Source organism: Salarias fasciatus, chromosome 20 (assembly GCF_902148845.1).
Source record: "Salarias fasciatus chromosome 20, fSalaFa1.1, whole genome shotgun sequence".
NCBI lineage: Eukaryota > Metazoa > Chordata > Actinopteri > Blenniiformes > Blenniidae > Salarias > Salarias fasciatus.
In genome coordinates this window covers 19794531-19816537 of record NC_043764.1, presented here as the reverse complement: position 1 = coordinate 19816537, position 22007 = coordinate 19794531, and positions in this window count along the sequence as shown.

Here is a 22007-nt window from a genome sequence, read left to right as displayed (position 1 = left end):
ATTGCGAGCCGACATGATCCAGCTGGAAAGCATTATCTCCAGGACTCCTCAGACTCTCTGTATTTGCAGACTGAGCCCTTAAAGCGACTACCGGAGTTCGACGCGACATAAATTTCCCACCGTACGGCACATGTGGCTCTGTGATGTTTCTTTGACTCGCGATCAATCAACCGATTGAAGCCGAAGAACGAAAGTGCAGTCGTCAACCGCAGACACCAGCCGTCGTTTATCAGCTCTCCCGCTTGTCGAGATCTTAAGATAACATTGTTTGTTCTCATAAGAAGCGACATTAACATTTCCCAAGTAGCAGTGAATGTTTTATTGTTTACAATTACGCTGCTCATTACTTGAATGTGCGTGGGTGTGTGTGTTAAATGATCTGTCTGTCTTCATGTGTACGCGCAGGTGTGTGTGTGTGTGTGTGAATGGCATCTCGCTCCACATTTAATTTACAGCTTCGCTTAAAATGACAACAACAACCTTTGACAAAAGCAGTAAATAACACTGCAACAAGGAACGTAATTAAACCGTGTAGCGTCTGACCTCCGGAGTGTGTGAGGGCTGGCTTGAAAGCACACACACACACACACACACACACACACACACACACACACACACACACACACACACACACACACACACAAGTCGTGAGATTTCACTCATGTGCAGTGATTCCTGTTGGTGTCAACTCAGGCATCTTCCACTAATTGAGTTGAGAAAGGTGTACTAGAAGAAGGAATAAAACAAGAGGCGGAATGCATCGGACTCCCCGACTGAGAGAAAGGAGGGAAATGGCTCCTGTCCTGACCCTTTAGGCCCTGCTGCGTGACAGAACGCAGCGCCACGGCTCTGTGTCGCAGTGATCCTCCGGAGAAGACGTCGTGAATGCGCGGCGCTCTCCTTCTCCACAGCTGGAGCCGGTAATCTGACAGCTATGTCTGGAAATCACATCTCCACGCCGATTTTTCACACCGCGAGGAGAAGAACACACTTTTCTCTTGCTGATTTTATCCTTAATTTCATCACGAGGAAGCAGGACAAAAAAGCCTCGCTAACAGACTTTAAGCACTATATTTAGTCGAGTAACCCTAATGTTAAATGGTTTACTATGCAGATGGAAAATGGAGCATCATTGATATAATCCTCTTAAGGCTCTCAATATCACTTGAGAAGGACTGATCTGAGCAGAAGAAAAAGAATCAGCGTTTAAGTCTCTGTCTATCTGGAGGAATCATGCATTGTGTCGGAAATAAGAGTCTGAGGTCAAACGAAGAGGGAGCTTAGCAATATCTCCCCATTGTTTTGAATTATTTTTTGAACCTGGTATCTGTAACAGCAGATAGTGGCAAAAGGGAAGGAAATGGCAATAAAACAGAGAACAACAACTCATCAAAAGCTTGATTGCATTTCAATGAAACACAATCATGTCATTTCAATTCCAATGTTTTTCATGTTTTGTTTGGAGTAGGAAAATTGACTGCAGAGAGACAATGAGATTCAGGATGGGGAGGAAAAAAAAAAGAGTGGCAAACAGAGGAGAGATGGACCGCAAATAAGAACCATTCCAGGGACTCGGAGGGGCGTCTTTTATACAAAGAGCACTTTGGCTGAACAGAGGGCTGGTTTGAGGCAGAGCGAGTGCACATTGTGCCAGCTCTGGCTCAAAAGAAAGGGATTTGCCTGCGAGGAGCTGTGTACAGTGCCTGCATCAGATAAACACACAGGTATGAGAGAGGTTCAAAGTGTTTGTCACCAAAGGAGCTCCAGTCTGAGTAAAAAAGGGGAACGCATGGTGGTGTAGTGGTTCCGCTCTCTCGCCTCACAATAAGAATTCCTGGGTTTGAATGGAACGTCTTTGTTTTGAATTTGCAGCAATTCTAAAGTTTTCCATGTTGTGTGTGCATGTGTGAGTCATTTCTCAAATCAGGTTGTACAGCTACATTAAGGCAAACCCACAGCGTTTACCTGTCCCCAGTGGGAATCGAACCTGCAAACTCCTGATCCCAAGTCCGCTTCTCTGGCCTCAGATGAAACCAAATATACCCACAATTTGATTCGCTAATCAAACACTTTCATCTGCATTTTAGCATTCCTTTACTCAAAAAAAAAAAAAAAAAAAAAGCATTTTTGATACACTGTTCATTTAAGAATTTTCCTTTTAAACATATTTTTGCACATGTGAACTGTTTCAATTTGTCTTTAAATGTCAACACTTGCTTCTGATCATGCAATTGCATTCATTTATTATGAATACTAAAGTATTACTACAGAGTAGTAAAATATTTTTGATTAAAATAATTGTCAAATAGTCCAGATTACCCTTTTTGTACTTTAATCTGGAGCTACCAATGGGCCGAGTAGAGAAAAACAACATTCTCTGTGCAGTCCCCATTTTTCAGGCTCATGCAGACTGAAGAGTCAGATGTAACATTTGCACAGACTTTGGGTTTTGCCTGCTTTCTCTGACAGTGTTGAGCTGTAACACTCGCCATGTTTGTACATGTTTGTACACGACACAGTGAAGGCAAATTTTAGATGACTGTCTAGTTTATATTCCGAAAACACTGCACAGTATTCTTGTCAAGCTTCCTACCCAACTTCTGAAATCATAGTCATGCTGCCCATTGTGACCTTGTTTAGCCAGATATTTTGTGAAAAACAAAACTAATTAGTGTATTGTACCACTGCCTGAAATAAGGAAGCAATCTGGCCGAATACTGAGTCTGACATCTGCTTATGTAAAAAAAAAAAAAAAAAAAAAGCACAAAATTCACGTTAAATCTGAGTCTCAGAGTTTCATAAATCAAAAGACAGGTTATGAGAAATTAATTCCCAACATAACTAAAATTGACAGGTATCCATAGCGATAGACTTCTCATATAGGGCTCTATTTTTGCAGCAGAGCGCAGGGTGGCGAAGGGTGGCGCAGGCCGTGCAGTGGTAATTTCAAAAGGCGCAACATGCTCAAAGTCAACAGTGGTATTTTTGTTGACCGGTCAGCTTTGCTTGTGCCAAGATTGGTGGAGCAGCGCACCAGAGGGAGGTGTCAACAGATTCAGCTTTGCTCAGTGACAATTTTGTGACAAAGTGCGTGAAAGTTGCACCTTCAACCACGTCTATCCTCTGTGCAGGCAATCCACACCGGGTCTCCAGGTAATCTGACATCACCAACACCTCGCAGGCAACAAATACATTTTAATAATTAAGCGCATGTCCTTCCTCTTCCTCTTCTCGCGCTCTTGGACTGCTGGTTTTTGAGGTGGGAGCCTGTGGAAGGTGTGGTTATCTCCTGCGGGAGGAGGCGTTCAGCTGCATCCACCAGTCAAACAAGGCTGGAATCAATAGTAGAGCGATGTAGCTCCAGTTCACCGAGTTGGGTTTCCACGCCTTTGAGCCAAGTATTCAGAGTTTCCAGCTGCCTCTCCAGCATGTGGCTTTGCAGATCTGTCTGTACTTACGTGTCCCACCTTGCTGTGTTTAACACAGTCACGCCTTCTCTCTGCCCTCTTTGCCACTTGTGCTGGTGGGGAGGATCGAGGTGTGGATGCGCTGCTCTGCAACAGAAGACACTGTTCACAGAAATTGCAAAAAGTTCTGGACACGCCCCATTGACAGGGCAGAAGCGTGGGGCATGTCGACCAAAATAGAGCCCAGAAACTGGTTTTGTGGCCATTTGTCAAATAACATGACATATATTCAGTTTGATTAGACGGTTCACTGTCAAGACATTCAGAGAGATCTCAACTGATAACCTTCACCATAGAGCTTTTTCATGAATGTACTGTATACAACACTGATTCAGCAATGAACACCTTCAGTTATCAGCTTTCTGATTAAACAGTTTGGAAACCACAAACCTTTCTGTCTGTCTTGTGGAGCCTAAGATGGATCGATCAATCACATCTTCAGTATCTTCATACATGCTAATAGGGAGAAAAACAGAAGTAATATTGTTCTGGATAAAATATCTGTCAGTCAGTACATTCTGGACGATTTTTTATGTGTGTGTAGGCTCATTTGTCAGAAGAAGTATTGAAATTTTCCTTTTTTTTTTTTTTTTTTGTGTTTTTACAGATTTTTCATATTTGCCGTTTGTTTTTTCCCTCGTCTTTAAGCTCTTCTGAGCTCATTGTTTATCAGTTTATTTTTTTCCAAACAGGTGTAATTACTACTTCATTGTTTATAGTGGACCTGTGGGTCATGCTAACTGTTTTGTCTCCTTTAATTTAGTCTGACAGAAGGTCTTTATTTTGCATTAACCCGTTACTAGATCGAATCATTGTCTCGTAACCTTCTTTTTCCCTCCTCAAAATGTCCTCCTCTTCTCCTGTCGACTGGCAGCTCCAGTGTCAACATCAGTTTTGGAATTACTTTCATCCCGTTGTCCTTCACCTAAACTGAGAGCCGTCGATCACAGCAGTGTCTCCATCCAGTCCAGCCTTCCAGTTCTCTCTGCTTCACCTTTTGTATTTACACCTAATACTTCAGCTCTTGTCTCAAAAAGTTTGCATACACATTTTTACCACAGAGGATTTCTTTTGCAAGCTTCAGGATTTTTCTTATCTAGTATAATAGCCCTGTAGACATGTTCATCTCTGCACAATGTGGGGCATCCAGCTCCCTTAAATACATTGTGATGTTCCAAACTTGGCTTTTCTTTGTTGTTGCTCAAAATACATCATATTCAGAAAACAAGGTTGAACTAATTTTGTCTTATTTAGAGTCTTTAATTCTAGTGTCAATAATATCACACGCTTGTGTTCCTCAAGCATCAAAATCTGACAGAAATATGAGGAAATGAAAACCCCAGTTTGAAAATACCGACTCTCACTTCCTATAGCTGCATGGATTGTCTGTCTACCTGTCTTTGTTAATTTATTGGTCTACATCCATCTCAGTCGGTTTATCCACGTCTGTGCACGTCCGCTTCAGTCAGCCTCACCGGGGGAAGTCGAGCGTGTTATCCTCACAGTGATCTGAAGAGTGATGCTAAGATACTGGATCCATTCAGACAACCGCAGAGCTTCTTCCGCTCACAGAAAGTATTTCTCAGAAGTTACATTTGGGATGGATCTTCCTTATATAAACTTACCATATATAACTTCCAGGAACATGAGCCCAAAGGCGCTTTCTCGTAGTTCTGAGAAGCTGCTTTCGCAGGAGGTACTTTGCCTCCAAGGTAAGAAAAATAATCGTTGAAGATGTTTGGCATTTGTGTTGTTGTGATACCCCCCCCCCCACACACACACACCACCACCACCACCACCACCAACCGCCGCTTCCTCCCTCCTGTCCCCCTCTGGTAAACAGGCCCCTACTCAAACCACACTCGGCTTCATGGCTGCCAACTAGCCTTGAGGGGGACAATGAACATATTGCTCTCCCCGCCCAACACTTTCAGGATTAAACATTAATTCACAAGGCTCTGAAACTTTAATGTCTGAGCATGTGTGAGCGGGTTACATAAATGCAGCCACCATTTATTGTTTAAGCTGTCGTAAAACAACAGGATTCTTCAAATGATTGCCTTGTTAAACTGTATAGGTATTTCATTCAGTAATGTAGGAAATAGTCTGTTTAATTAGTGTGTGAATAATCAGTGAAAAAAAATGAAATACAAAAACATAAGCCATGTGCTGAAAATAGTCCCCAAAATCTTATTTTTAATGAGGGCTGCTTCTGTTGCAAAGCATATATGCACATTGTTACGGCGGATTTTTGTCTCTGCACAAACAAATTCCTGTCCTTTGCAGCAAGCTGGTCCTCCACCATGAGAGTCTGCTGGAACTGAGATATCTGGTGTTTTTCCCCTTTCACCTCTCAAAACATGACTCCATGTACAAACATTGTTATGTGCTTCAGTTATGCCTACCTTTCCTCATTATAACTTCCACAGTAACAGAATAAATCTTGATCATATTGACTTTTTATTGTAGGACAATTAGGAATGTAGGGTCTTCCTGTGTTAATAAGAAATAATTCAGCTGTCCTTTTCTAATCAGGTGTTAATCACATAACCTTGTAAGCACTTACTGTACATTTGCTTATATTCATACTGTGCTAACCACTTCAGAAATTCTATTCAGTCCATGTTTGATGTTTCCGATTTTCTTTTAGTGTAAATTCTCAACAAAATGCTGACTGATTGGCTTTGTATATCCATAAGATTAAATAAAAACCTATTGCTCACGGCTCTATGAAGGCCGAGTAAACCATGGCAGTCCATTCTGCCTCTTTCTCATTCAGTCTCTGCGGTCAATTCTCTGCTCAGTTCTGCAACACCGCTGGAAAGTCAAATAATCGCAGTTGGGGTAGCAGAGCAGAAAAGAGATGGACTGGAGGGAAGTTGACCGCATGGGGAGCATCCTAGCAGTAGACAAGATCTGTGGCAAAGATGCTCTGGGGCTGAGCTCTACACTTGTACGTCCTCCAGAAAAGGGGGATGGTCAGTGGAGAAATCAGCCGTGAGATAAAATGTCAGAGCGAGAGCCGTGCTGAAGACAGGAGCTGCAACAACTGAGTCAGGGAAGAGATAGAAGGCTTTTTTCTTTGTCATTGGACTTCATGAGGTTGAAATAATAAACTGTTTCTTTTACTACATGATGACAAAAAAAAGGAATTTAATTTTGTTTTTGGCGTGAACATTTTTGGCCTTTTTTATTTTGCTATTTTTTTTTTTTAACTGATAAAGTGGTCAGGGTCTTTCTAGCTTTAAAGTGACGCACGTCTAATTTTCACGTACTTCACACATTTCTACATCAGTGGCCATATCTTCCGTAAAGTCAGGTGTTCAGTCAGTATTGTTAGTGTGTTGCCTTCTCGTGAAAAATGATTGAGCAACTGACAAGTGAAACCAGGTCTCACGTAAATATCACAGGGTTTTGATATTATTTCATGAAGGCAGATATGTAGCATTGTAGGTGGATTTCTCTGTTTTTGTGACGTTACGTGTTGGAATTTTGTCCAAAAATGTCTGGAGTTGAAGTAAGAGAAGTGACTCTCTATAGGTAATTATATCTGTGTATCAGGAACTTTGTGTGCCTTTCACACATTATGCTTTATTTTAGAAAGAGCCCACTTGCCTTAAAGATGCCTTAATTTATCTAATATTCATATTTATTTCATGATAGTGAAATTGGAGATGTTTTGTTTATACACCTTGTTTTTGGACATTTTTATCCCTTGAGGTCAAAGTGGGCCATCACCTGAAACGTATCCCTTCAGTGAAGTTCAGACAGCAGCTGTAGTTAATTCTGAACTCCAGCTGTCACTTTCACTTCAGCTTGACATATGTGCCCTCCTTAGCAGTTATCAAAGTTTATATTGCACAAAGCTTCGTCAAGTCAAGGCTTGTTGAAGAACTGCTCAATTTTCAATGAGCAAATAAGAGGGTTAAAAGAAGAAGAAAAAGGAAAAAAAAATCTATGCAAGGTTGCCTACGAATAAGAATAATTTAAAATGTCCAAATCAGTTCTTTGCAACGACCTGCAAAAAATAAAAAATATCAAAAGTTAATTTGAACGGACCGAAAATACATCCTTGGATATGAGTTAATGTGCTTTACAAAAGTGCCCTTGAGAGTTTAAATATCAGGAGTGCTTAACTTTTAAATGAGTCATTTTGAGATTGTTGCATTAATTTTGTCCGTGTTCACAAGCATGTATGGGCACTGCTGTAATTACTGCTTTAGAAAGGAATTTTTCTCATATAAGTCTACAAACTGATGTGATCATGAGGCTTGAAAGTGTCAGTTTAACTCCTGCGTTTGTGACCTGTAGGAAATGGTGAAGTCAAATGTACTTTTACGAATGCAGCATATTTTTCTGCTTCAGCAGTCTCAATGCAGTTCACGTGACCTGTTAAATTCATGCACACACATGGGAACTACTGACAGGCAAGCTGGCACAACTTTGGGAGCACAAGGAATTAGCTGAAATGATTTAGACGGGACATCATATTTTTATACAGACATGAATGTTTCACATATGTTGAGTTCTGCTGTTTTATGGTGATACTTGGACTTTCAGGTTTTTTTTTTTAATTTTTAGGAAAACCATTTAACAACAAATAGATGTTAGCAGTGCAGCTGCACATTGAGCTTGGGTCATCTTGTGTTTCCTCTGTAAATGTTGCTCGTGTCTTTCTAACAGAAGTTGTTGTGAACATGTTGCCATGCTAACACGTGAATGTGCTGCAGTGACTGAAAACACAGGGTCCGTCACTGAATAGTGTTGTTGACTAGATTCATAATAAAAGCCTGATTGATTAACATAGAGGTCATGGAAATGTGTGCTATCCATTATCCAAATAATAGTTTTGCTACTTTAATTTATTTCACCAGTGCATGGCGTGACCTTTACTTATTTTATGACACACAATAATACATTGTGCTGCGTTCTCTCTCTCTCGTAAACATGGTGCTCACGCCATAGGTAAATCTCAGTGTCTTTGCCTTCAAGGCCATATATTTGAATTGCACTGTTAGTTTCTCAGAGTCTTTTGTGAGGCCCCAGAACAAGTGGCTTTCTCAGTGTGACCCATATGATCAAAGGTAATTGATTTTCCTGGGAAGAGAGAGAGACAGCAGCTTTGTTCTTTTTGCTCTCCATATGTTGGATATAATTGCTCAGGAAGCAGATATAGGGGATGTGAATGGAAAGTGACACATGACACACCACAAAGACGACAAACATACGGTAAATGTGCAAAATAAAATCTCAATGTATAAAGTGAAAGTGTCTCAAAAATGAAGTCTTCTACTGCACTGAAAAGTGTCTCATGCCCCAGACTGTATTAAAAAGAGACACAGTTAAATTGACCTTGCTGTTGAATGCTCAGCAATGAAGGAGAAAGAAATATTGTTTAGAAAGGTATATCTGATAATTACCTGTTAAATAAAAATTGACAGTTGTGAGAGTATAATATACATCTTCGTCTGCTGCGGTTCCGCCACAGTGACTATGAACTGTTTTCAGAGCAAGACTGACAGAGAGAGACGTTTCGGCGTTCACGGTGGCGGAGAGTGTCACATTTTAAACACCTGCACCGAATATATTCAGCGGCGGAGAGTACATGTGTTTGGAGTGTTGACGAGGCAGAGTGCATAGAGAAGATCTCTCCAACTGTAACACTGCTACTCACTTCCCCTCCATTCTTTCTCTCTGAAAAGATGGCACTGCCACACAAACACCTCTAAATAATGGAAATGTGTTTTCAGGGTCAAGCGCTTTTCAGCTCAACCTGTTTTCTGCCACACAGTCAACAGGCTGCTCTGCAACAGAGTGGGTTTGTGGGGAGGGGGGGGGTTGCAAACTCTCAACTCATCCCCGAGTTCGTGGTGCATCCGTCCCTGTGGTGGAGTGGCCGAGTGAGGGAAACGCTGGCCCTGCCAGGACTTCCTGCGCCATAACCTTGGTTCCTTCTAATCCATCCACCCTGCCTTAGCTTTAATGCATCCTTTGGCTCTCAGTCTGCCCGTACCCACCTCCCTCTCCTCTCCCCGGACCTGTCTGATCACTTCACAAGTTCTTTTTTGTTGACCTGTAGCATCACACCTTCAAGCACACACACAAACACACACACTTTTTGTTTTTTCGTCCTTCACTTGTACGTGACATGACTGCAGAGCTGTTACTTGCACTTTTGATTTGTTTGTGTGTGTGTGTGTGTGTGCATCTGTGCGTAAATTTCTCTCCATATATCGCCTCGTCCACTGGGAAATGAAGATGATCAATCTCTGGAGAATCTTTATATCACATTCACATTCTCAGACCGTCTCGCAACGAGATCTGTCAGCATCTCGTAAGGGTGAATATATCTGAAAAGAAAAGCTGAGTTTTCTTGTTCAGTAGTTCCGGGGCTGGTTTTTAGTGTCATTCTTGCTGATTGCCTTCATTCTCCCATAAATAGCTCTGAAAAGTAGATTTCACTGGGCAGACACCCTTTGGCCATCATATTTGGTATTTTGCTGTTGACCTTCAGACTCTTCCTCCTTCATGATGGCAAACAGTCAACAAGATCTCAGTGGAGTCCGGTTTTCTGGGCCTATTTTTCCTCATATTGTCAATGTGATGCAGTTTTTCAGGAGGTTGTTCCTCTTTGGTCAAAGGAGGATGAACATGCTCAGTAAGGATTCAGCAGTATGCAGCTGCAGTGTTTGAGTGATCATTTCGGATTCTTCAGGTGATATTGTAAGGTATGCAGCAGTCTGACCCCGCCGTGGCTGTCGGTACTCTGGACTGTTGCGATGAAGACAAAGCCGATCTGTAAAGGTCTCTCCTCATGGCTCTCTGTTTCCAACCTCACCTATAGTGACGGATTTTGGGTAATGAATGTGTCTTATTAGAACATTTTTCTTATTAAAAAAGAGAAATTTTAGAGCAGAAAAGAAACTTTGGTGATGATCTGTGCAACTTAATACGAGTATCCTTGATAGTTTTTACTTTGAGAAGTTGTTTACTTTTGTGGAGACCAACATGTCATAATTTAAAAAGAGAATGTGTCGACATAAAAAATTAATTGAAGACTGAAAATTAGAATTTGCCTTGATCTTTGAACAAATTTAGCACTTTTCCTTTAATTGGTTGATTATGCTCATAATCACACACGACAAAGATTTTAGGCAAAGAAAATAATCGCTCAGCATTTGCATTTTTATCAACAACCTCAATTTGCCAACAGGAAATCTGCAAAAAAAATATGATTTAAGAACCGAGAAATGTTCTGAATGACAATTTTACTATTTCAGGCAAGAGGAAATCATTTTCATTGTCCAAAACTGTTAGTGAATTTTAAAGTCAATAATGCAAACAAAAGAAGTGAAAATAAGTAGACAAAGGCAAAGCCTACTGTTGGCTCTCGTTCACAGTCTTTGGCTTTTTGTTAAATACTCTTTTATCCAAGAAATGACCCCCCCAATGTTTTTCTTTGGACCCTGTAACCATGTTGAGAAAAACCAGCAACATGTTTGTATCGCTTCATCTATTGCACTCCTTTCCTGATTAACTCCCCCACCTCGGAGAAAATTGTTTCTGCAGGTATGGAAAATTGTTTCTGCGATCACCCCCAGGTGTTTCTTAACAAGGCTGCTCATGAGTGGAAGGTTTATTCGTTTTACACCGGAAAAGTTGGTTTCAGTGCAGCGGAATTGGCTTCACTTCTGAGTACCGGCAAGTTTTGATAAAAGCATCAATGCCAGTGATGCCAGTTAAGAGTCACATTCTGTCTGGATGTGAGCTTTGGCTGCAGGGGGATGTGGAGAAGCTCCTGCAGTGGTGATTGTGGTCGTTGAAGGAGCCGGGGCTGGGAAACAACCGGCCGCAGAGCTTCAGTCTGGTCCAGGGACTAATGCCAAAGGGGCTCAGTGATATTTCTTTTACAGTTTCAACATTTGTCGGATGACAGATTTCAGAGTTTTTAAATCTTTTGTCTATACTGAAAGCAAGATGCAGTTTCAATGCCTCTGAAAACAAAACTGATTAATGTCACAACAACACATCAATCTGGTAAAACTAACCTGCTAAACAGCTCACGTTCGCCATTGGTGAGTGAACAGGTGATAGGAACAACCGACATCGAAGGAGCAAAGAGTGACGTCTCTAACAACGCTTGGCCGCCCAAGGCAAACTTCTTGAGCAGAACCGATGGCGTTCCTGCTATGCAGATGAACTGCCGCTCCACCATGTGCAACTCCACCTGTTGCATTCTGTGATGAAAGAAAAGCTACGAGAGAGTCATTTGAATACTAAATGTTACTACATTTAAGCTGTGATCAGATAATATACCCGACCTGCTTCCCCCAGCAGGTACCGTTCTCTGTGATTACAACATGAACTTTTGGAATTATGTCCCTGCATCAGTTATTCTTTTTTAATTCTTAGCAAATGTTGTTGTCAGCACTGCTTTCCTGGAAAAAAAAAAAGAAAGAAAAAAGCCTGGCATCCAGGAGTGATGCTTGCATTTGCCTGTCCTCAGCGGAATAAATAATCCTCTGCAGCTCTTGATGCTCACATATTCTGTTGTTAGCGGAGAACTGTTTGCAACATCAGACAATTTTTTTTTTTCCACTTTTGAGTGACACTTTTCAAACAGCGCTGGTATTTTTTTCTCACGTTGCTTTCCTTCTTGGATTCGTGTACTGATGATCAAGCGTATTTAATATCTAAAAACCCTGAAAAGAGAGGCTGTAAGTCTTTTGCAATCATACGTCTTGTGATATAGCCTTTGAGTTTTATTGAATTACTTTGAATTTACAAAACAGTAAAATCCATTAACCTATCCGCCTCTAAATTAAAAGTAGACTTATTGAAATTTCTTTGACAGTTAACCAAACAGGTCAGTTTATTCAGCTATAGTCTTATTTCAGGTTTCCTTTATACATCTTTGATATATCTTTTCTGAAGAGGTCTTAATCTCATTTTCACTTTGATAAAACCTGGATTTTCTCCACCGTTCTGAAACGCCTCTTCCAGTGACCCCTGTCTGTTTTCTTTTTTTTTTTTTTCACATCCTCGATTCATTTAGCTTGCAGCTCAGAGTTCTCTTCTGGGTGGGCTTTAAGTGTTTATATGAATTAGTGATGTTGCCAAAGTACCGTATTTGTTTCCTCCAAACAGCAAAGCTTGCAGTATTTGTGTCTGCAGCTGTAAAATAACTCCAAACTGCGTTTCTCCTCACTGCTGAGTCAAGCGTCCGCACACCAGCAACAACTCACCGCTGAGGGGGGCGGAGGGCAGAGGGCGAAGTGAGAGAGGTGGGGTCAGCAGAACCATAAAAACCCAGACCCATTTCTGCTTAAAGGACAGTTCTTTGGAAAACAGACCAAGTGGACTGCATGGAACACATTTCTGGGATATTTAAATAACAGCCCTAAATGGCAGCGATCTGGGATGTTTACATACATGTTATCCTGGACGCTTATGTTAAATTCATTCCTCATTTGCAAATAAGTCAACATGACAATTTTCTCTGCTTAATGGCACAGATTTACATTTTTTATTTGCATTTTCACTGCATATATCAAAATTGGGACTTCTATAATGTTGCTTCACAACATATTCCTTTTCGGATTTGCTTGATGTGCTCTCCGGCTTTTAATTCCAGTCGAGCGCTGACACCTCGATGTGCGGCGTTGTTTATCTTACCCTGCATATTTCCTCATAGATTATCTCTTGTTTTCCATTTTGAACTGTAAATCACTTTGGTCGACCTTGGTTGTTGTTGTTTTTTTTTTTGTAAAAATATGCTATATAAATTGACTTAACTTGACTTATGTCACAAAATAAGCAAACTAAGTCAAAATAAATAGCACTGCCTCTTTGGGGAGCTTCTCAACAGGTTGCTGCAGAAACCTGAACAGCAGAGTTCAGTACTTTAGAGAAATGTAGCACAAAAACTGAAAACTGCTGAAGGAAACACAAATCTTTGTATTATTAGTTTATTAGTATTATTCAATGAAGCAAAGACGCACATCACATTTCTCACTGGTCGAGGTGGTTGCACTGTTTTTGCAAAATTTGCAGCAGCTACGCTTGTCGCATCTTTACAGACCAGCGTGCAGCCTGGTCAGCAGGAACATTATCTGGGAGTCCAACGCGAACCCTCTGGAGCGGCACTGTTGGAGCCGGGGTGTTGAGTAATAGGTGGTCTGCTTGTGCCTGCCAAAGAAAGAGATTATTGCCGCCCTCTGCCGAGACGCAGTGGCTCAGGGACACCAAGTAGAGTTTAGTCGGCGGTAGATCAACCAAAAACTAGTCAGTCTGGACATGATGGTGAGTCAGAACATGCAGAGGTACCGTCTACAATACATCTGTCAAGAAGTCTTGAGATGATACCGAGTACATTCTGAAGAGCGTAAAACTTATCCACACATAAAAATAAAAGATCATATGAATAAAAAATTTACATCCAAATGGAACCAGCATAGAATAGTGAATATTTGCTTATTGCTTATTTGCTTATTATTATGACTTATTATTATTGTTAATTTATATTAGCTAAATTGTAATTTGAATTGAATAACCGAACATGTTTTAATTGGATTAAAACAATTTGTTTAAATGAGTGGATAATTATAATTTTGCTATTCAGGTGTGTTTTAGGATTATTTTAAGGCTAAAATCCCAATTTGACTTATACGTGACAGCATTAATTTCTTTATATATCAGTGGATGAGTACACTTCTCTGCCATTAAAGTTGTTTGTTACACTCATGTCACTTCTTATTAGAATTATTAGGTTTATGAAATGAATGTCGAGAAATGAAATTTAATTATTGACTGAAAAAAACAAATGAATACATACTGATGCCAACATTGGAATAAGATGCTACATACTGTTAGTATTTCAGAATGCTCTGCCGAATATCAATACCTGGTGTGGTCAAATCTGTGTCTATTTAATTTCCTTTTTTTTGCCATCAGTGAAGCAGCGTCCACCCACTTGATAGTTATTAGCATTGCATTGTAGGCAACTGTTTTTGCAATCTTACAGACGGTTGTGTGTGAGAACCTCAGTAGATCATAACTATCTGATACAGTGCAACCTCCCCATCCAGCGCAAACTGCAGTGTCACACTAAATATATTCTATATAATCCATTTAAATTTTGATTCAAGCGCTTGAAAATCAACAGGACAAATCAAATTTCACTCGGGTGAACAGGTGGACATGAAGTTGGTGAGTGTATCATAAGTGTATTCAGGAAATAGCAGCTAATGTTTATGGTAAAATAAACTTAAATCTTATTCACCTGAACACTTTACATTCCAAGCGAAGACAAGCTCGGTCGCGGGGACTTAAAAGAAGCTCCGTGGCTCCTGGAACGCGGACGGCATCTTCAAGTCGGTTCAGTGTTCTCAACAAATGAATCTTAGCTGGAGTTCAAAATTCAGGTGCTTCCTCTTCGGCTTGCATTAGCAGTCAACGCACAAGGCCGCGCGGAGCTCTGGAGACTGTGGATTATCATGCAGAAACACCCAGGAGTCTGCCTCCCACACTCCATTAAAACATCAACCCCAAGGTGCTCAATGCATCTGGAAACACACGGAACGAGAAATGTGCTGCCTGTTGGCCGTGGCGCGCCGCACGAGTCCAACCGTGTGTCCATTAAGGTCAATGAAAAGTGAGAAACGAGTCTTTTCACCTGGTTTCCCTGGAAACTGTTTTGTGTTGAACATAAGTAGGAATAAAAAAAAAGCATTACTGTGTAACATTAAGCCATCTGTGAGCGTTTTTTTCTGTGTTTCATTTCATTCCAAGTGTATGTTGGCAATTTGCTCGCTGCAATGCATTTTTACACAAACTGTGGTACGGCTTCTTTGTTTGTAGAAAACATATATGATGTGAAAATGAGAAAAATAAAACTTGATACACGTGCATCCACTTACATATGTTTTCCTGCTTTTCATGGAGAATGCTTTGAGTTACATTAATTTGCTAACCTGAGATATGAACTGCCGGGCATTCTTGTCTCACTTTCAATACATTTTTTGATCAATCAATCAATCAATCAATCAATCAATCAATCAATCAATCAATCAATCTTTGATCCTGATGATGATGCAGGTTAACGTCACACAGATTTTTCTGTTTTGCTTTAATACAAGCACACTTATAGGCCGCTCTCATGGGGAAAAAAGGCATTCTTTTGCCCATTATAATTACACATGCACACACACACACACACACACACGCACTGCGGTTATACACTCGAGTGTTTCCTTTTGTAGTTTGTATGAATAACGTGACAACTAAGTACATGACAGCACTCTGATGTCCTGAGGTGGAGACTGGTACAATTCAATTTCAAAAAACATTTTAATATATTACAAAAATGCTTTTTACATCCAGACTTTTTTTTTTTTTTTTGCTGGCAGCACTTCATAACGACTAAATGAGCGCATTTGGTCTTTTTCCAAAAAAGTTTTTTTTCAGTATTTATTTATTTATTGATTGATTTATTTTATGTTTTTTGTAGAAAAACGAATTGCTCTGCAAAACTACCCTTGTGAGGAAAAAAACATAATGGTGAACTATTTGTCCAGGCGGCCTTGCTCTAACAAACCTAAATACCTGCGATGTGGAGCTTCTCGCTGCTCTCTCGGAGGAGATCACTGTGCACCTTCTCTGCTTGTCCCTTGGCCGCACGGCGAGAATGTGGGTGCACAACACAAAGAAAATGCCACCATGATAAATCTAACCTTTCCAGGGAGCCCTCAGCGGCTGCGTACCTGTGTACTTGCATTAATAACCAGATCTATCAAAGAGGAGTTTTCAGTTGTATTAGCGTTTGGGGAGTAATTGCTGTCACCAAGTCTGGCCATAAATCCTGATACTTCAATCACAGCCGCTCCATAAATCAAACCTAAAAAGTTCACATTTGATGTAGACTTTCCCCCTGGTCTACCTGCGAGTAAAACTCTTCCACTGGAAACTCGCCATGCCAGCTCGCTCATTTTTCATTCTCCGGTGGGCTTACACACATTCACCACCGCTGTGGGTGAATATGAGGTTTAATGACGTTACATAAGTGGGTTGTTATTCTTCCAGGTTTCTTCTAATGGTCTCAAGTCAAAAAGTCCCCAAATCCCACCTTGACTGTCAACTTTTATCCCTGTAATCAAACTCTTTACCCCGATTGCTTGTCGTGCCTCCTTCTGTTCGTCGCTGCAGTGATGAAGCAGTTTGTGGCCATTACTTTGGAGAGCACGCAGTGGCAAAGCTGAACGTTTGAGTGCTTTGATGAGACATGGCCAGAAAATATTCCCAGTGTGAGCTCTCAGGGCTGCCATATCCCCCAACAACATCTCTGACTCTCTGTGTTTCTCTAAATTATGCATATCACTGAATAATAGGACCCTGCTGGCATAAAAAGAAATCAACGTTCATGCAAAACGATCCTTAAAAACTCAGTGTCAATGAATGGCGGCAGTTTTTTTTTTTTTTTGCGTGTTTCTTTTTTTTATATATATAGCAAGTGTTTTTAATAAAAACAGTTTCACCTGAACTCAGTGACAGTTTGGGAAATGTAGGAATGCCCAGGCCTTGCTGTGATTTTGAATGTTCCAGCGAGGTTGCTCAGAGTGGCTGTCCACATATTTTTGATGCAGTTGGACAGCATGCCTTGAGAACACGTTCTGAGAGAGGATAACCCTGCCCTTACTCAGCAGGGAGCCGCAACCAAAGATGCTAAACCCGCCTTTGGGGGTGAGCCGGTCTGAAAGCCGACAGGTGGACGCTGTGGTGGAGCTGCAGTTCCGGCAGCAGCGGCAAAATACAGCTGCATGTATGTGAGTTCAGTTCCACGAATGCAGCAAAGGGATGAGCAGAGTGCCGATGATTGGAGTAAACTATCATAATTAAAAGTCTGGTACAGTATTCTGCCGCTTTCCTTGTTTAGTCTGGAATTTTATTCCATACCTGCGGATGTGTCCACGTGCAATCATCATTATGTAGTTCCTTTATTGAAAAAATTGGATTCTGTATGCTGGAAAACATCAGAAATCATTGGAAGAACGAGAAAAAAGGCATGGGTTCTTCCAGATTTCAATATACATTTATGGATTTTCATTCATTTTCTCAAAAATTGTTCAGATGATTAGTGGACAGTTTGGTGATTCCTGGATCGTTACTCATCGAGGAGCAAATAACAGGTTGCAGTTTGCTCGATGAAAGTGTCAGAAAACACACTGGCAATGTGCTGGCTTGTATGTTAACAAACGTGTTTATACAGCTTTCAATTTTCAGATAGAATGATTTGATTAAGTCCTGAGACGGTATTGGTTGAGAGTATTCATGTTTTAGTGAGCGGGTCACAAGGTGTTGGAGGTTTGAGAAAATATTCTGCATGGTCTTAAAATAACTACATTTATTCTATGACATGGATTAATTTAATAGTGCGTCCCTCTACCTGTGAAGCCAGTGTTTCAGATGGATGTCACTCAATATGCCAAACAGCTCTGATTTCTTACCGTTTCACATGTATCAGCTGATTTCGTGTTACAAAAATAACCCATGTAATTATTCCAGACGTGTGTTACACTTTGAAAGAACGAGCTTGGTTCGGGTTAAAAGCCTCACATTCGGCAGACGTGTTATCCTTTCTTCAGCGTTAGACCTCCGAAGAGAGAGAGATGGATGGAGCTTGTCTGCCTGCAGGTAATCTGATTATGGGACCATTAATAAAACATCATTCATTAAGAGCCTGTATCAATTCGCTGTCAACATCAAGTGGTTCAGTCATCAGAAACTGACAGAGGGGTGGGAGAGATGAGGAGACAAAGGCTCGGAGTATTGTTACGGCACAAACACTGCTGCATCGCTGTAATGTATTTTACAAAGTCACATTTACTATTAACCATGTTTTTCTAGATGTGCTCGATACGCATTTTTTAGGGGGCAGAGTTAAAATAGTAAATCATTGATTTTCACTCGTTTTTTAACTGTATAATGCGACTGTATGTTAATTAAGTTAACTCAACTTTCCTGTTCTATTTATCTGTTTGGTATAAAGAGTTTTTTTATTCTTTTTTTCTGGCGTTATTGCTTTCTCCCTCTCCATTTCTCCCTATCCTTCCATCTCTTTCTCCAGCCGCCTCATGAATGCTCCTGCTGCTGCAGAGTGACAATAGCAGCCCAGCCTCTGGATCCCACAGGGCCTTCATTATGACTGACTGTATTATGTAAAGCACTTAAAATGCCTAATTATGCTCTCTGCCTGGCTCTATTTTAGTTCCTAAGTGCTGCAGTCTTATGACTGATGGTCCTCAGGGACTTTTCACTCTGTGTTTGAAATATTTTTTTTTTTTCCCTCATATCCTCTGTTCACTTAACAGTGGATCTTCAGACAAACACCTTCAATCGGAATTGACGACACTATTGTGTCAGTGAAAGCACAGGGCTCGGGCTGCTGGTGGAAATCAAGCCACACATCTTTTTTTTTTGCCGGTGGTTTTCATACGCGATTTTTTTTTTTCAAATAAGGAAATCTTTATGTTTTGTACTACACGGCGACAAAAATTCCATTGAAAATTTCATAAAAAGTGCCTTGAAATTAATTTTAATTTCTTCACCTGAAAATGAAATGATTACTCAGCGGACAGATGATTCAAGCAGGTACTTACATAATCAAAACAAGAGCCAAGGGTTAGAAAAATAATTTATAGTCAACATCTTATGAAAATCGAAGTAGTTGTGGGGCTGTTTTCATTGTGATTCATGGCTAGTGACAACATAATGGAGTCTGAACAGAGACAGTTTTATTGTGCGTATGGCATTTCCTCTGCAGTGAGAAATTTAATTGAATCTCCCCCTGCGTTCTCACTGATTGCACTGTAGTCTCTTTTTTTTTTAACCCGGACTGCTTCTTTTCTCCTCAACTTGCACACTGCACTGGGCTTCGAGTGCATCCATTCCCATCTGTGTGCGTGCGTGCGTGTGTGTGTGTGTGTGTGTGTGTGGGTGGTCAGGTGGATCAATGTTGGTGCGTGTAAATAATGGAGAGAGTAGTTAAAAAAAAGAGAGAGAGAGAGAGTGACTGCAATTTTGTGTGTTGCCATCGTAGGTGGAATTTGTGGCGTGTGATGGATTTGTGTCTGATTGTCTCAGAAAATTACCATAAACAGAACAGAACAAATCCCTAATTGCTTTGGCGCTACGTTTACAGCAGACATACCCGCAGCATATTGCACTCTCCCCGCCGCCCGAAACGCCACAGATTGCCTCTGAAGCTGCCCCCTCCGCAGAGCCGAGTCATAACCAGGTCAGCCTCAAGTTACTCCCAGGTCAGAGCAGAAAAAGACAGCGATAGATCACTCTGTATATATAAAGCCCAGGGATTTTCTCACAGGTGATTGGGCGCCGAGATTATTTGACCGTCACCGAGCTTCTAACCATCTTGTCTGTACATCGTTCATCCAGATAAGACCTCCTATGGGTGAAATTCTCCGTTGGGCTCTTGTCTGTTGCAGGAGCCAGAGCAGATGGCTGACTATTGACATGCAAGGAAGCCTGCCTAATGCAGGCGCTGTACTGCAGTGTTACTGGCGACAGGGGAGAAGGGTTGATGGAGTTTAAAGTGAATTAGCTGTATGTTTCGTTAGCGTTTATTGCAGCCCTGTGAGCGAGCACTCTGGGTGTTCTGGTGAGAGTCAAGAAAGAACAAAAATGTGAGGAGAGACGGGGAGATCCACACATTGTCGTGTTGTGTTAAAATCAGCAATGCTTTCATTTTATCACATCTCATTTTGATCCTTTTTTTTTTTTTTATTGGGAGCATGTTTTGTGCGATAGCGTTTTGGAAGCATTGGCATTCATTAACTCTGTGCACAGTCGTTCTTTTTGCAACATTACAGAGGTAATTACTCCAGCACTGCTGGCTGTACATTCATCTCATTGACAGAAGCTTCCCTCATTGTTCATTTCAGCCTCATCAAACGTGCGCACATAGTCATTTATGAAACAATCTAATAATGGTGATAATCAGATTGCGAGTTTTTATTTTCCAAATAAAAACTTTGCAGATGTAAAGACATGCATTGCTTTTCAAACACATCTGAGTCAGATTTTTTATTTTAACACTGTTATTTTTAATGTGTTACATATGAACATAAAATCCATGACTTCTCTTCCAAACCCTCAGAAACACTAAATAGGCCTCGGTTAAGGGGTGATAGTACACATGATGGATGATAATGCTTACTTTTTGGAAAAATTCAGCTGGTTTGTTCACTCCTTTCTCCTCTGAAAGCCGCTCTGTCCATCTTACCTCAGCAAGGCTTATCAGGTAATTAACGTCATGAATGGAGGTTTAATGACCCACACATCAACCTTGTTTAAAGGAAGTAGAATTAAAGATGGTATCTGGACGTGTAATAATGCAGGCGGATATAGGGAAGTGGGGATGGCACGCCGAAGCATCAGTGTCATCGTTGTGCTGATCAGGCACTGAGAGTCCTGCTCATGCATTATGAGAGCCCCTTAAGGCGAGCAAAGCTTCCTGACACCCACTGACTTCTCGTTCTTGGGCTCCACAGCAGACAAAGGAGTTCACACTCAGTAATTGGGCTACGACCTGACATGAGCATGCTTCACTTTCACTCTTGGTATGGAGGTGAGGAAGGCGCATAACAAAATCTCAGAGAGGGAAAAGGGAACAAAGTGGAAACAATGTTTTGATAAATACCTCGGAGAGTGTGTAAAGGAAACTTAAAAGCAGAAATCCCTGCATCCTGTCATTAAACATTGATTCCATCCTTGAAATATTTTCAAGCTGAAGTGCATGTGAAGCATGTCGAAACCTTGTTTAGTAAAAACGGTGGCAGTACTGGTTATAACTGAACAATTTTCCACACTTTTTGTTTGTTTGTCGTACCCGTCGGTAAATACCTATACTGTGAGTGGAGAGATGGAAAAAGTGAGTGAAAAGTTGCAACTGTATTATCGTGATGGTATGATCGAGACAGGTTTTCTCTACCCTTAAAAAGCTGTGCGGTTGGCACAACTACACTGAAGCAATTTTCAGGAAGGAAAGAAGAGTCCGAAGTGGATCCACTACAAAAGCTTCTCTCCGGAGGAAACTAATACTCTTGTGCTGAAAAGCTGCTGAATCACAACAGATGAATGTAAAGCTTCTTACATTTAAAGTAGGGAGGAGATTACACCAGCCGGCTGTGGTCCTCAAAGTTCACTTCCTCTGAACAGAAAACCTTCTGGTGATTGGAGAAAAAAAAAAAAAACCCTGCAGAGCTTAGTTACATCCAGCCAGGGGCTCAGGCCATCCAAAAGTCAATCAAAAACATCTGGAGAACATAAAGTGGCTAACTCTGGCAGCAGAACCAAAGCCATCAAAACAGAAGCAGCTGCCTAATCTAAATTAGTGTTACCTTATTTATGACACAGATTGTTTTCAAGCAACTTCCAAAACTCACCAGGACGGATTTTCTTTTTCTATTTAAAGTTTCAGCAAAAACAAAATATAATTTTGACTTTGAAATACTTTGTCGGACCTTC